This window comes from Pristiophorus japonicus, chromosome 7, assembly GCF_044704955.1.
Source record: "Pristiophorus japonicus isolate sPriJap1 chromosome 7, sPriJap1.hap1, whole genome shotgun sequence".
Lineage (NCBI taxonomy): Eukaryota > Metazoa > Chordata > Chondrichthyes > Pristiophoridae > Pristiophorus > Pristiophorus japonicus.
The window spans coordinates 231,632,738-231,645,640 of NC_091983.1; positions in this window are offsets into that span (position 1 = coordinate 231,632,738).

Here is a 12,903-nt window from a genome sequence, read left to right on the forward strand (position 1 = left end):
ATATGGCGTGACAAACTTGCGCGATCATGGTACATGCTTTGTTGAAGCCGCCTGCCCTCAACGTGATCATGGAGATCAGGGTGGACTAGAGAGAGCCTTGTGTTCAGTGCCCTTTTCATGAGCTGTTCGGCAGGGGGAACCCCGGTGAGAGAGTGGCGTCTGGTAGCTGAGCAGGACTCGGGACAGGCGGGTCTGCAGGAAGCCTTCCGACACGTGTTTCAAGCTTTGCTTGATGATTTGGACTGCCTGTTCTGGCTGGTGATTGGATGTGGGCTTGAACGGGGCAGATGTGACATGCTTGATCCCATTGCAGGTCATGAATTCCTTGAATTCAGTGCTGGTGAAGCACGGCCCATTGTCGCTGACAAGGACATCAGGCAGGCTGTGTGTGGCAAACATGGCTCGTAGGTTTTCGATGGTGGCAGTGAATGTGCTTACAGACATTATTACACACTCAATCCACTTTGAATAAGCATCCACAACAACCAAGAACATTTTGCCTAGAAACGGGCCAGCAAAGTCAACGTGGATTCTAGACCACGGTTTGGAGGGCCGTGACCACAAACTTAGCGGTGCCTCCCCGGGCGCATTGTTCAGTTGAGAGCAAGTGTTGCATTGGCGCATGCAACACTCCAAATCTGAGTTGATGCCGGGCCACCACACATGGGATCTGGCTATTGTTTTCATCATTACTTTGCCTGGGCGAGTACTGTGTAGGTTGCATATGAATGTTTCCCTGCCTTTCTTGGGCAAAACCACGTGATTACCCCACAAAAGACAGTCCGCCTGTATGGACATTTCGTCTTTACTCCGCTGGAACGGCTTGATCTCTTCATGCATCTCCACTGGGACGCCGGACCAGCTCCCATGGACAAGGGACAGTAAAGGATCCTGGCTGGTCCAGGTCCTGATCTGGTGGGCCGTAACGGGTGACTATTCATTTTCAAATGCATCGATCACCAAGAGCGAGTCTGCAGGCTGTGCCATTTCCACACCGGTGATGGGCAATGGTAGCCGACTGAGGGCGTCAGCGCAGTTCTCTGTGCCTGGCCTGTGACGAATTATATAGCTACATGCAGACAGCTTGAGTGCCCATCTTTGGATGCTAGCAGAGGCATTGGTATTGATACCTTTGCTCTCTGAGCATAGCGATATGAGCGGCTTATGGTCAGTTTTTAACTCGAACTTAAGCCCAAACAGATAGTGATGCATTTTTTTCACCCCGTAAACACATGCCAGAGCTTCTTTTTCAATCATGCTGTCGGCCCTTTCGGCCTTCGCATAAGCGACCGATTGCAATGTTCCCAATTCGTTTGCTTGTAACACACACCCGACCCTGTACGAAGACGCATCTCAAGCTAGCATTAACGTTTACAAGGATCATACAGGACAAGCAGTTTGTTTGAACATAACAGCTTCTGCCAAATAGTGTGGGGCCAGCTCCTGGTACTATCCAGAGTGGTAGTTCATGCACTGCTCCATCATAGGAGACTTTTACTGCTGCACTGCCAATTACAGGGATCAGCTCTTTAGTGTAAGTTCTCAGCTTGGTGTGAATGGGACTCAGCTTGGGCCTGTGTGCCTTGTTGCACCACACCTGTCGAAGGCCTTTTTGCTCATGGTGGACTGACGAGCACCCATGTCCATTTCCATGGAAACTGGAATTCCATTTCGTTCAACTTTTAACATGATCGGTGGACATTTCGTGGTGAAGGTATGTACACCATACACTTCTGCCTCCTCGCTTTGAGTTTCTAGTTCAGTTTGATCCGCCATGGATCGGTCTTCCTCTGCAACGTGATGGCTTGCAGAGTTTGCAGCTCGTCTGCACATTCGCTGGAGGTGTCCCATTGTTCCACAGCCTTTGCACGCATAATGTTTGAAGCAGCATTGATGGGTTCGATGATCACCTCCGCAGCGCCAACAAGGTGTTAACTGCCTCGCATTAACGCTTGATGGTGATCTATGAGTCATCTGAGGTCGTGCAGCTGCAGGCATGTACGTTCTGCCATACGCATTCCTGCCCGAAAACGACATTACTTTGTGTGCCGTACTTGCCGAAACATCTTTATGCTGCTAAATTTGTTTGATGTTATCGCTGGTGGACATAAAAGCCTGGGCTATTGTTATGGCTTTGCTCAGGTTCGGTGTTTCAACAGTCAATAGTTTGCGAAGGATAACCTCATGGCCAATGCCAAGCACAAAAAAGTCTCTTAGCATTTGCTCCAGGAATCCATCAAATTCACAATGTCCCGCAAGGCACCTTCGTTCGGCAACGTAGCTCACCACTTCCTGGCCTTCAGACCGTTGACATGCGTAAAATCGATACCTTGCCATCAGAATGCTCACCTTCGGATTTACTTGCTCCCGGACCAGTGTACACAGTTCTTCATACAATTTGGTTGTTGGTTTCACCGGAGCAAGATGATTCTTCATGAGGCCATAGATTGTTGCCCCGCAGACAGTGAGGAGTATCGCCCTTCGTTTGGCAGCATTCTCATTCTCTTCCAGCTCATTGGCCATGAAGTATTGGTCGAGTCGCTCCAGGAAGGCCTCCCAATTGTCATTTTCTGAGAATTTCTCCAGGATACCAAAAGTTCTCCGCATTTTCGCATGATGGTTCGTTATCTCGTCTCCAGTTGTTATGTTCAGAATAGAGTAATGTGATTGAATACTGTAGACATGAGTAAGTGTGACCTTAGTCTCTTTATTCTAATCCCAGAATGTTGGTACAGCATGGGAGGCCTGCTTATATACAGTGCTCCCAAGGGATGATGGAATCCCTTAGGACTCCAACAGATACGCCCTTTGGTGGCGGTAGAATGCTGGTTACATAGGGTTGCATACATAACAGATACAGTCCGTGTAAATTGCAATGTGCGGACACATGGCAGATGACATTTAATGCATAAAAGTGCGGAGTGATACATTTTGGCAGGAAGAACGAGGAGAGGCAATATAAACTATAGGGTACAATTCTAAATGGGAGAGACCTGGGGGTATATATCGACAAACCATTGAAGGTGGCAGGGCAGGTTGAGAAAGCCGTTGAAAAAGCATAAGAGATCCTGGGCTTCATCAATAGATGCATAGAATACAAAACCAAGGAAGTGATGATGGATATTCCAGGATACTTAAATTGGGAACTAAATATTCCAGGATACTTAATTTTTAGAAGGGATAGGAAAAATGGAAAAGAAGGAGGGCTAGACTTATAATACATAGAAACATACATTGAAACATACAGAGAAAATAGGCACAGGAGTAGGCCATTCAGCCCTTCGAGCCTGCACCACCACTCAATAAGAACTCAGCTGATCATTCCCTCAGTACCCCTTTCCTGTTTCTCTCCATACCCCTTGATCCCTTCAGCCGTAAGTGCCATATCTAACTCCCTCTTGAATATATCCAATGTACTGGCATCAACAACTCTCTGCGGCAGGGAATTCCACAGGTTACAACTCTCTGAGTGAAGAGGTTTCTCTTCATCTCAGTCCTAAATGGCCTATCCCTTATCCTTAGACTATGTCCCCTGGTTCTGGACTTCCCCAACATCAGGAACATTCTTCCTGCATCTAAGCTGTCCAGTCCCATTAGAACGTTTTATGTTTCTATGAGATCCCCTCTCACCCTTCTAACCCCCAGTGAATAAAGGTCCAGCCGATCCAGTCTCTCCTCATATGTCAGCCCTGCCATCCCGGGAATCAGTCTTGTGAACCTTCGCTGCACTTCCTCAATAGCAAGAAGGTCTTTCCTCAGATTAGGAGACCAAAACTGAACACAATATTCGAGGTGAGGCCTCACTAAGGTCCTGTACAACTGCAGTAAGACATCCCTGCTCCTATACTCAAATCCCCTAGCTATGAAGGCCAACATACCATTTGCCTTCTTCACCGCCTGCTGTACCTGCATGCCAACTTTCAATGACTGATTTACTATGACACCCAGGTCTCATTGCACTCCCCTTTTCCTAATCGGCCGCCATTCAGAAAATATTCTGTCTTCATGTTTTTGCCACCAAAGTGGATAACCTCACATTTTGCACATTATACTGCATTTGCCATGTGTTTGCCCACTCACCTAACCTGTCCAAGTCACCCTGCTGCCTCTTAGCTTCCTCCTCAGAGCTCATACCACCACCCAGCTTAGTGTCATCTGCAAACTTGGAGATATAACACTCAATTCCGTCATCTAAATCATTAATGTATATTGTAAATAGCTGGGGTTCCAGCAGTGAGCCCTGCGGCACCCCATTCGTCACTGCCTGACATTCTGAAAAGAACCCGTTTATCCTGACTCTCTGCTTCCTGTCTGCCAACCAGTTCTGTATCCACGTCAGAACATTACCCCCAATACCATGTGCTTTAATTTTGCACGCCAATCTTTTGTGTGGGAGCTTGTCAAAAGCCTTTTGAAAGTCCAAATACACCACATCCACTGGTTCTCCCTTGTCCACTCTATCAGTTGCATCCTTAAAAAATTCTCGAAGATAATAAAGGATGGGATAAAGACAGTCGAGTGAAAGAATCTTAGCTTGGAAAATCAAGAAGTAGAATCAGTTTGGGTAGAGCTAAGAAACAGCAAGGGGCAGAAAATATTGGTGGGAGTTGTTTATAGGCCCGCCACTAGTTGTAATGTAGGGCAGAGTATAAATCAAGAAATTAGAGGGGCATGTAACAAGGGTAATACAGTAATCAAGGGGACTTCAATCTACATATAAACTGAGCAAACCACATTTGTGGTCATAATGTGGAGGACGAATACGTGGAATGTGTACAAGATAGTTTTCTAGATCAGTATCTTGAGGAACCAATTAGGGAACAGGCTATTGTGCACTGAGAAATTGTTCATTAATAACCTTGTATTAATGGGGCTCTTCGGGAAGAGTGACCATAATATGATAGAATTTTATATAAGTTTGAAAGTGATGTTGTTAAATCCAAAACTAGGCTCTTCAATCAAAACAAAGCAAACACAAAAACACCACAGGAAAAGTTCCAACCGTGCCTAACGAGAGAAATTAAATATAGTATTAGCTCAAAGGAGGAGGCTTATAATGTTGCCAAAAAGAGTAGTCAGCCTGATGATTGGGAGAATTTTAGGATTCAGCAAAGGATGACAAAGGAATTGATAAAGAAAGGGAAAATAGAATATGAGAGTAAACTGGCAAGAGACATAAAAACAGACTGTAAAAGCTTCTATAGGTATGTAAAAAGTAAAAGATTCGCAAAGGTTAATGTGGGTTCCTTGCAGGCTGAGACAGGAGAAATTATAATGGGGAATAAGGAAATGGCAGAGAAATTAAACAAATACTTTGTTTCTGTCTTCACGGAAGAAGACGCAAGAAAGCTCCCGGAAACGGTGAAGAGTTGGTAACCATTAGACACAGATTGAAGGTGAATGGCCTCCTCCTGAGCTGTATCATTCTATGATTCTATTACATTACAATTATATTACATTACAATTATATTAAATTACAATTATATTACATTACAATTATATTAAATTACAATTATATTATATTACAATTATATTACATTAAAATTCTATTACATCACAATTTTATTACGAGACTTCTCACCAACTAGCGAATCTAACGGCCACAAAGGAGATAAGAGTCGATGTTGACTATACGGAGAATCTTAAATGACAGATTCTCCTTTCCGCCAGTGACTGAATCCAACCATTAGAAGGAAATCCGAGATTTTACTTGCTCTCAGAAAATGCGACTGGCCGAGTAATTTCATATTTCTCAATGTTGTTGACATTTCAGTGAATGAAATCTCAGTGTGGCCGCCTTTATCTGTGGGCCTGGTCTCCAGCTCGCTCCAACCAGCTCCTATTGAGGGTCAGTTGTTGTTTTGCACAGGCCCAAAGCCTGTGATTGAGGCCCATCGATTTAACACAAAGGGGACGAAATTGCCCCTTTCCTTAAAGCCTGTTACCACCGCAAATCAGCGGCCAGGCTGCGGAGTGGAATGTCCGCTGACTTTTGGTGGAATGGCCGCTGATAGCCCAATTTCCCTCCCGAGTTTTCCCGGCGGTGCCACGATCCCCCCCCACCCCCCTTACCACTCCGCTGCTGCCGAACAGTCTTAAGCGGTCATCACGGTGTGCATCGCCGATCTAACCCCCTGATAGTGACATTCCCCTCGGAAAACGTTCGGCCCGACCGGCGGTGCCAAAACAAGCTTTTTCCCGATGGTCCAGTGAGGCTGTGGCCTTCTGCAGCGGCGGTGCGGCTTCCGTTAAAGGGGAGGGCCCACTGCTGCTGCCAACATGTTTGTTTTCGGCCGACTAACATGTCGGCCTGACAATGATGCCCCCGGGTTCGGCCAGGACACCAACAGGCAGCCTGGCTCCGTCTCTTGGCTGTCAGGCTGTGGCCCGGCTGAAACCCTCCCTGCTGGCCCGGTGGGTCGAAGTTTTGAAATCGTGGTGGTGCAGCGCCATAATAATGTCATCGCGGTGGTGACTCCGCACCGCCCCCAACTTCCGCCCCTCAGTTGCTTCACCGCCACGTTTCTGCCCCTCAGGTGTAGTCACCACCGCCATTTACACCGACTTCTGGATCAAAACAAAAATAAACTGCCGAATGTCGCTCAACAGACGAACTGAATCGCAGCTGCGGTAAAAACCACAGAATCGGGGTTCTGGGCGGGGGGCAATTTCTACCCCTAAGATTCTGGACAGAAAACGGAGCAGGAAATGATGGGCCTCCCCCAGCCTTTGGGCCTGGGCTACGGGTGAACTGAGATCAGGGACACGAGCCTCCTATTGGCCCAGTCAATGTGGCTCTGAGTCCCCTTACTGAGCGAGTCAGGGACTGCAGTTTCAAAAGCTGTTTTTATCCATTAAAATAAACCGTGTAATAAAGTAATAACACTGACAGGATAATGTTACCGCGCTGAGCACTGATTATGGGCTGTTGAGTGTGTCTGGAGTTTGTAATGAACACACTTCGTGCAATCTCTCTTTCACCAGCTGACGATTATTCCACATTCCCCAGTGAATATATTTCCATGTTCAGTCGCTGTTTGTGTGAACTGATCACATTCTCCAGTCAGCTTTGTGAATAAATCCACTTCCAATCATCCTCCGCCGCTGGTCGGAGGCACCTTAGGGAATGAGTCATGTGTTGGAATCATTCAAATATACGTAGAATGTACAGCACTGAAACAGGCCATTCGGCCCAACCGGTCCATGTCGGTGTTTATGCTCCACTCGAGCCTCCTCCCACCCCTCTTCATCTCACCCGATCAGCATATCCTTCTATTCCTTTCTCCCTCATGTGTTTATCTGGCTTCTGTGTGTTGTGTGATTGCACTGCGATAGTAAGGGTTAATATCCAGGGATAATATCCAGGGGTTAATATCCAGGGTTAATATCCAGGGGTTAATATCCAGGGGTTAATATCCAGTGGTTAATATCCAGGGTTAATATCCACAGATTAATATCCAGGTTAATATCCAGGATTAATATCCAGGTTTAATATCCACTGCCTTTCTGTTACACGCCATTAATCAGTGGTTGGGCCCGAGCTGGAGTATTATGTCCAATTCTGGTAACCACACTTTAGGGAGGATGTGAAGAATATGGAGCGGGTTCAGAGGAGATTTACTGGAATGGTACCAGGGATGAGAGAGTTCAGCAGAAAAGGGTGATTTAACTGAGGTTTTCAAAATCATGGGTTTTCATAAGGAGAAGTATTTTTACGCAGCGAGTTGTTGTGATGAGAATGCGCTGTCTGAAAGGGCGGTGGGAGCAGATTCTATAGTAACTTTCAAAAGGGAATTTGATAAATAGTCGAAAAGGAAAAATTTCCAGGCTATGGGGAAAGAGCAGGAGAGTGGGACTAATCGGATAGATCTTTCAAAGAGCCGGCACAGGCCCGATGGGCCGAAAGGCCTCCTTCTGTTCTGTGAGATTCTTTAATTCTCTGAACACTACGACACCGGAATAGAGACATTCCACACTTCCTGCTCCTCCCGTGTTCCCAATCATCTTCCTGAGGTATTGGGGTTTACGGACCAGCTGAGGGACACGGGAACATCTAAAGGGGGCGATCTTTACCCCGGGACATCTCAAACTCACCACAACCCAACATCAGCAAAATCAAAGCAGCAGCAATATTGAGACAAACAGATTGATGGGAGTGACATTTCAATCTGCACATCACAGAAGGAAAGTTGTTCACAGAGGATATTGGAAGTGAGAATCAATCCCGCCTGATGTGGACTTTCTGGAACCCAACCTGATCCTCATGAATATTTCCTGGGATGGATGAGCTGCTTCAGGGAGTTTACAGAAGGTTCAGAGAGCGACAAATCATCTTTATTCATGAAATATTCAGCCTGATTCTCTAGTAGTTTATTGTGTCTGCGAGCGTATCTGTGTCGATTTGTGGATAGCTGTGTGTGTGTGTGTTTGTGTCTTTGTGTGTTTGTATAAGTGTGTCAGTCGTTGTGAGTGGACGTGAGTGTGTGTGTAAGTGTGTGTGAGTGTGTGTGTCTGAGTGTGAGTGTGTGTGAATTTGTGTGTCAGAATGTGGGTGTGTGAGTGTGGGTGTGTGTGTGAATGTATGAGTATGTCAGATGGAGCAGCGTCTTTGTGTGTTTGTAGAAGTGTGAGTCGGTGTTCATGTGAGTCTGAGTGTGAGTGTTCAGTCCCTCAGTACTGCCCCTCCGACAGTATAGCACTCCCTCAGTCATCATCATCGTAGGCAGTCCCTCGAACGAGGAGGACTTGCTTCCACGAATTCACAGGTGTTTCGATGAAGGATCCGATATTCCAATCTTGAACTCCAATTGAGGGTGTGGAAGATGCCTGCGTGTGAATTTTTTTAAACGTGTTGTGACTGTTGCACACCAGCCACCACACGGGCTTGACAGAGCTATATCTTGGTCCAGTGGCAAGGGTTAACCAAGACGACTGGAGACCTGCTCTCCTGCACGGACCTAGTGCGCACATATCACAGTGTGGGCTGGCCCGTGCTGCCCCTGAGCCCTCGGCTCTTCTGGGTCCCGTACCATCATCTGTCGCACCTCCGCCACAATCTCTCGCTGGTCCTCCACCATAAACATTCACCGCATCTCGCCACAAGCACTCGCCGCGCATGTGCCCCGGTCTTCCCACCCCTCTGTACCTGCCGAGGTTTCTGCCCACGCTCCAAAACGGAGACCAGGGTTTTGATGACGTCACCAAGTCGCCCATCTCAAAATCCTTGGAGCAACTCACGCTGGAGGTTGAATTGGTATGTCGCTCCAGCTCTTTTGTATCCCGACTTGTGGAGCTTTTCTCTCGCAGGTCTTCCCTTAGTACTGTTCCACCGACAATGCAACACTCCCTCAGTTCTGCCGCTCTGACAGTGCAGCATTCCCTCAGTACTGCCGCTCTGACAGTGCAGCATTCCCTCAGTACTGCCCCTCTGACAGTGCAGCACTCTCTCAGTTACATACTCAGAATGTCAGCCTGTGGGAAAGGATTTGTTGAGCAACTATTAGAGTATCGAGTGTCTCTGTAGTGAGCAGAGAGATCTGTCCAGGGACGTGAATACCTGGGATCCTAGAATGATGTAATGCCCTGGGATGGGAGATGATTGTGGAAACAATCTTGTCTTCTCACAAGGTTCACGTTATGTCAGAAAGATTTTAACCAGAATAAGCTGTGAGTGATCAGCAGCACATTCCAAAGCCCGGAGCCTCTGGGAATGGGCCTTCATTCTCTGTAATTGATTCTCAGCCGTTTGATTCCAGTGAGGAGAATTATAGCAGAGAATGCGAGGTTCGGAAGGAGCATTAAACAATCAGAGACATTCAGCACAATCCTGCACCAAGAAAGCTATTTCTAGTCAACAAATATCTCCTTCGAGCAGAGAAGGTTCAGGGGAGATTTAATAGAGGTGTTCACAATTATCAGTGGCTTTGATCGAGTAAATAAGGAGGAACTGTTTCCAGTGGTAGGACGATCGGTAACCAGAGGACACAGATCTAAGGTCTTTAGCTAAAGACGCAGAGGGGAGATGAGGAGAAATGTTTTTACGCTGCGGGTTGTTGTTATCTGGAATGCGCTGCCTGAAAGGGCGGTGGGAGCAGATTCAATCGTAACTTTCAAAGGGAATTGGATAAATACTTGAAGGGGAGAGATTTGCAGGGCTCTGGGGAAAGAGCGGGGAGTGGGACTAATATGAAGCTCTTTCAAAGAGCCGGCACAGGCCCGATGGGCCGAATGGCGCCCCCTGTGCTGTCTGATTCTGTGATTCTATGAAACTGTGACAGACTCTGACAGCAGCTCTGCGCAGATTGTGAGGCGACTCACAGATGATTCACTTTCTCCTGCGATCTGCCTTTTACATTTCTCACTGAGTGAGCTCACGATCTTTCATTTTATTGCTTCGATTGTCCGTTTAATCATTGGGGGAAATTATTGCTGCTTTTTCCTGATTTCCCAGTTTGTGATGAACCTTTACATTATTTAACAACCAGTGTCAGGCGAAGGTTTATTTAGGAGAGGCTGTGCTCACAGACTGGTATTATGGTCTGTGTGACCATTACCTGCTCAGAGACTGTGTCAGCACAGGTTTAATAGCTTCACACATTCCAGTCAGTCCCTTAGGTTTCTCAACACAAGAGTCGCTGCTCACAAATACTGCAATAAATGTGGCAACGAGCAAGATGGCATTTTCACCACAGATACATTTCAATTCACAGAAGTGTTATAAAGTGAAGGGTTTGATGTGAGAATGGCAGACTGGGGAATTTGCTGAGGTTTGTGGATTTAAGGCAATCTTCTCTAATTAAACACTTACCTTTCACAACCTCAGGACATCCCAGTCAATGCAGAATATTTTGAAGTGTAGTCACTGTTGTAATGTAGGAAACACGGCAATCAATTTGGGCACAGCAAGCCCCCACAAACATAGGAACAGGAGGAGGGCATTCAGCTTTTAATCATCGAAAGCACCTCAATTAGTTCACCCATTAATCTTCTACATTTCAGGGAATACAAACCTAGACTATGCAACTGGTCTTCATAATTGAAGCTTTTAGCCCCGGTATAATTCTGGTGAATCTGCGCTGCCCCCCGTCCAAGGCCAATATATCCTTCCTGAGGGGCCGTGCCCAGAACTGATCGCAGGATCCAGGTACTGTCTATCCAGAGCTCTGTACAGCTGTAACTTCCATCCCTTTGTATTCCAGCCCTCGAGATAAAGACCAACATTCCATCAGCCTTGTTAAATATTTCTGTACCTGTCCACTTGCTTTGAGCGATATCTGGACCTGGATCCCAAATCTCTCTGCTCCTTCACAGTTCCGAGCTTCTCACCATTTAGGAAATATTCTGATCGATCTTTCTTAGGCCCAAAGTGGATGAGCTCACACTTCTCCACATTGAACTCCCCCTGCCACAGTTTCCCCCTCACTCAATCCATCAATGTCCCTGCTGCTCACTTGAGGCCAGGTGGACAACCATTGGATCCTCATGAACTGGCCGAACCAATCAAAACCCTTGGATTGTAGGAACAGAATGCGACCAACACCAGGCTACGTTCTAATTGGAGCATTTAGATGACCAATCACTGAGCTTTACTCTCACGATCCATGATGCCATCTGAAGCCTGTGATCCAGTTGCAAACCTTGTAGTGATCAACTGATCAGCGATTGTAAGAAGCTAAATATCAAATAATCAAATCTCATTGTGTGGGTGAGGCAATGTTCACCTGTTCGAGAGAACGGCATCTTATCATCGCCCTCGGCAACATAACCACCACCAGAACAACAACTGGCATTGATAACAACAACAACTGGTACTGATAACAACAACAACTGGCACTGATAACAACAACAACTGGCATTGATAACAACAACAACTGGTACTGATAACAACAACAAATGGTACTGATAATAACAACAACTGGTACTGATAACAACAACTGGTACTGATAACAACAATTGTTACTGGTAACAACAATAACTGGCATTGATAACAACAACAACTGGTACTGATAACAACAACAATTGTTACTGATAACAACAACAACTGGCATTGATCACAACAACAACAACCTGCATTTATACAGCGCCTTTAACGCAGTAAAATGTTCCGAGATGCTTCACAGGAGCGTAAATCAGACAAAGACTTGACACCAATACACATCAGGAGATCTTAGGGCAGGTGAAGGAGGTAGGTTTTAAGGAGCATCTTAAAGGAGGAGAGAGAGGTGGAGATGTGGAGAGGTTTAAGGAGGAAATTCCAGAGCTTACGGCCTGGGCAGCTGAAGACACGGCCGCCAATGGTGGGGTGAAGGGAGTGGGGGTGGACAAGAGGCCAGAATTGGAGGAACACAGAGATCTTGGGGGGGGGGGGGGCGGTGTTAAGGCTGGAGGAGATTACAGAGATAGGGAGGGGTGAAGAGCTGGAGGAGGTTACAGGGATAGGGAGGGATTTAAGGTGGGAGGAGGTTAGAGGGATAGGGAGGGGTGTAGGGCTGGCGGAGGTTACAGGGATAGGGAGGGGTGTAGGGTGGGAGGAGTTTACAGGGATAGGGAGGGGTGCAGGGTGGGAGGGGGTTACAGGGATAGGGAGGGGTTTAGGGTGGGAGGAGGTTACAGGGATAGGGAGGGGTTTAGGATGGGAGGGGGTGTAGCGTGGGAGGGGGTTACAGGGATAGGGAGGGGTGTAGGTGGGAGGAGGTTACAGGGATAGGGATTACACTACTCTACCTACGTTAATAACAGAGAGTGTCCCTCAGTTTCATACCTCGGGCAGTGACTGGGGAACGAGAGTGCTGAGGGTCATGGGGACGTCTCTCTACTTAATCCCATCATCTGATGGAATGATGATCAGATAGACCTTGGAATAAACACCTTGTCTGTGATTCCATTAATCACCGGAAGCAATTA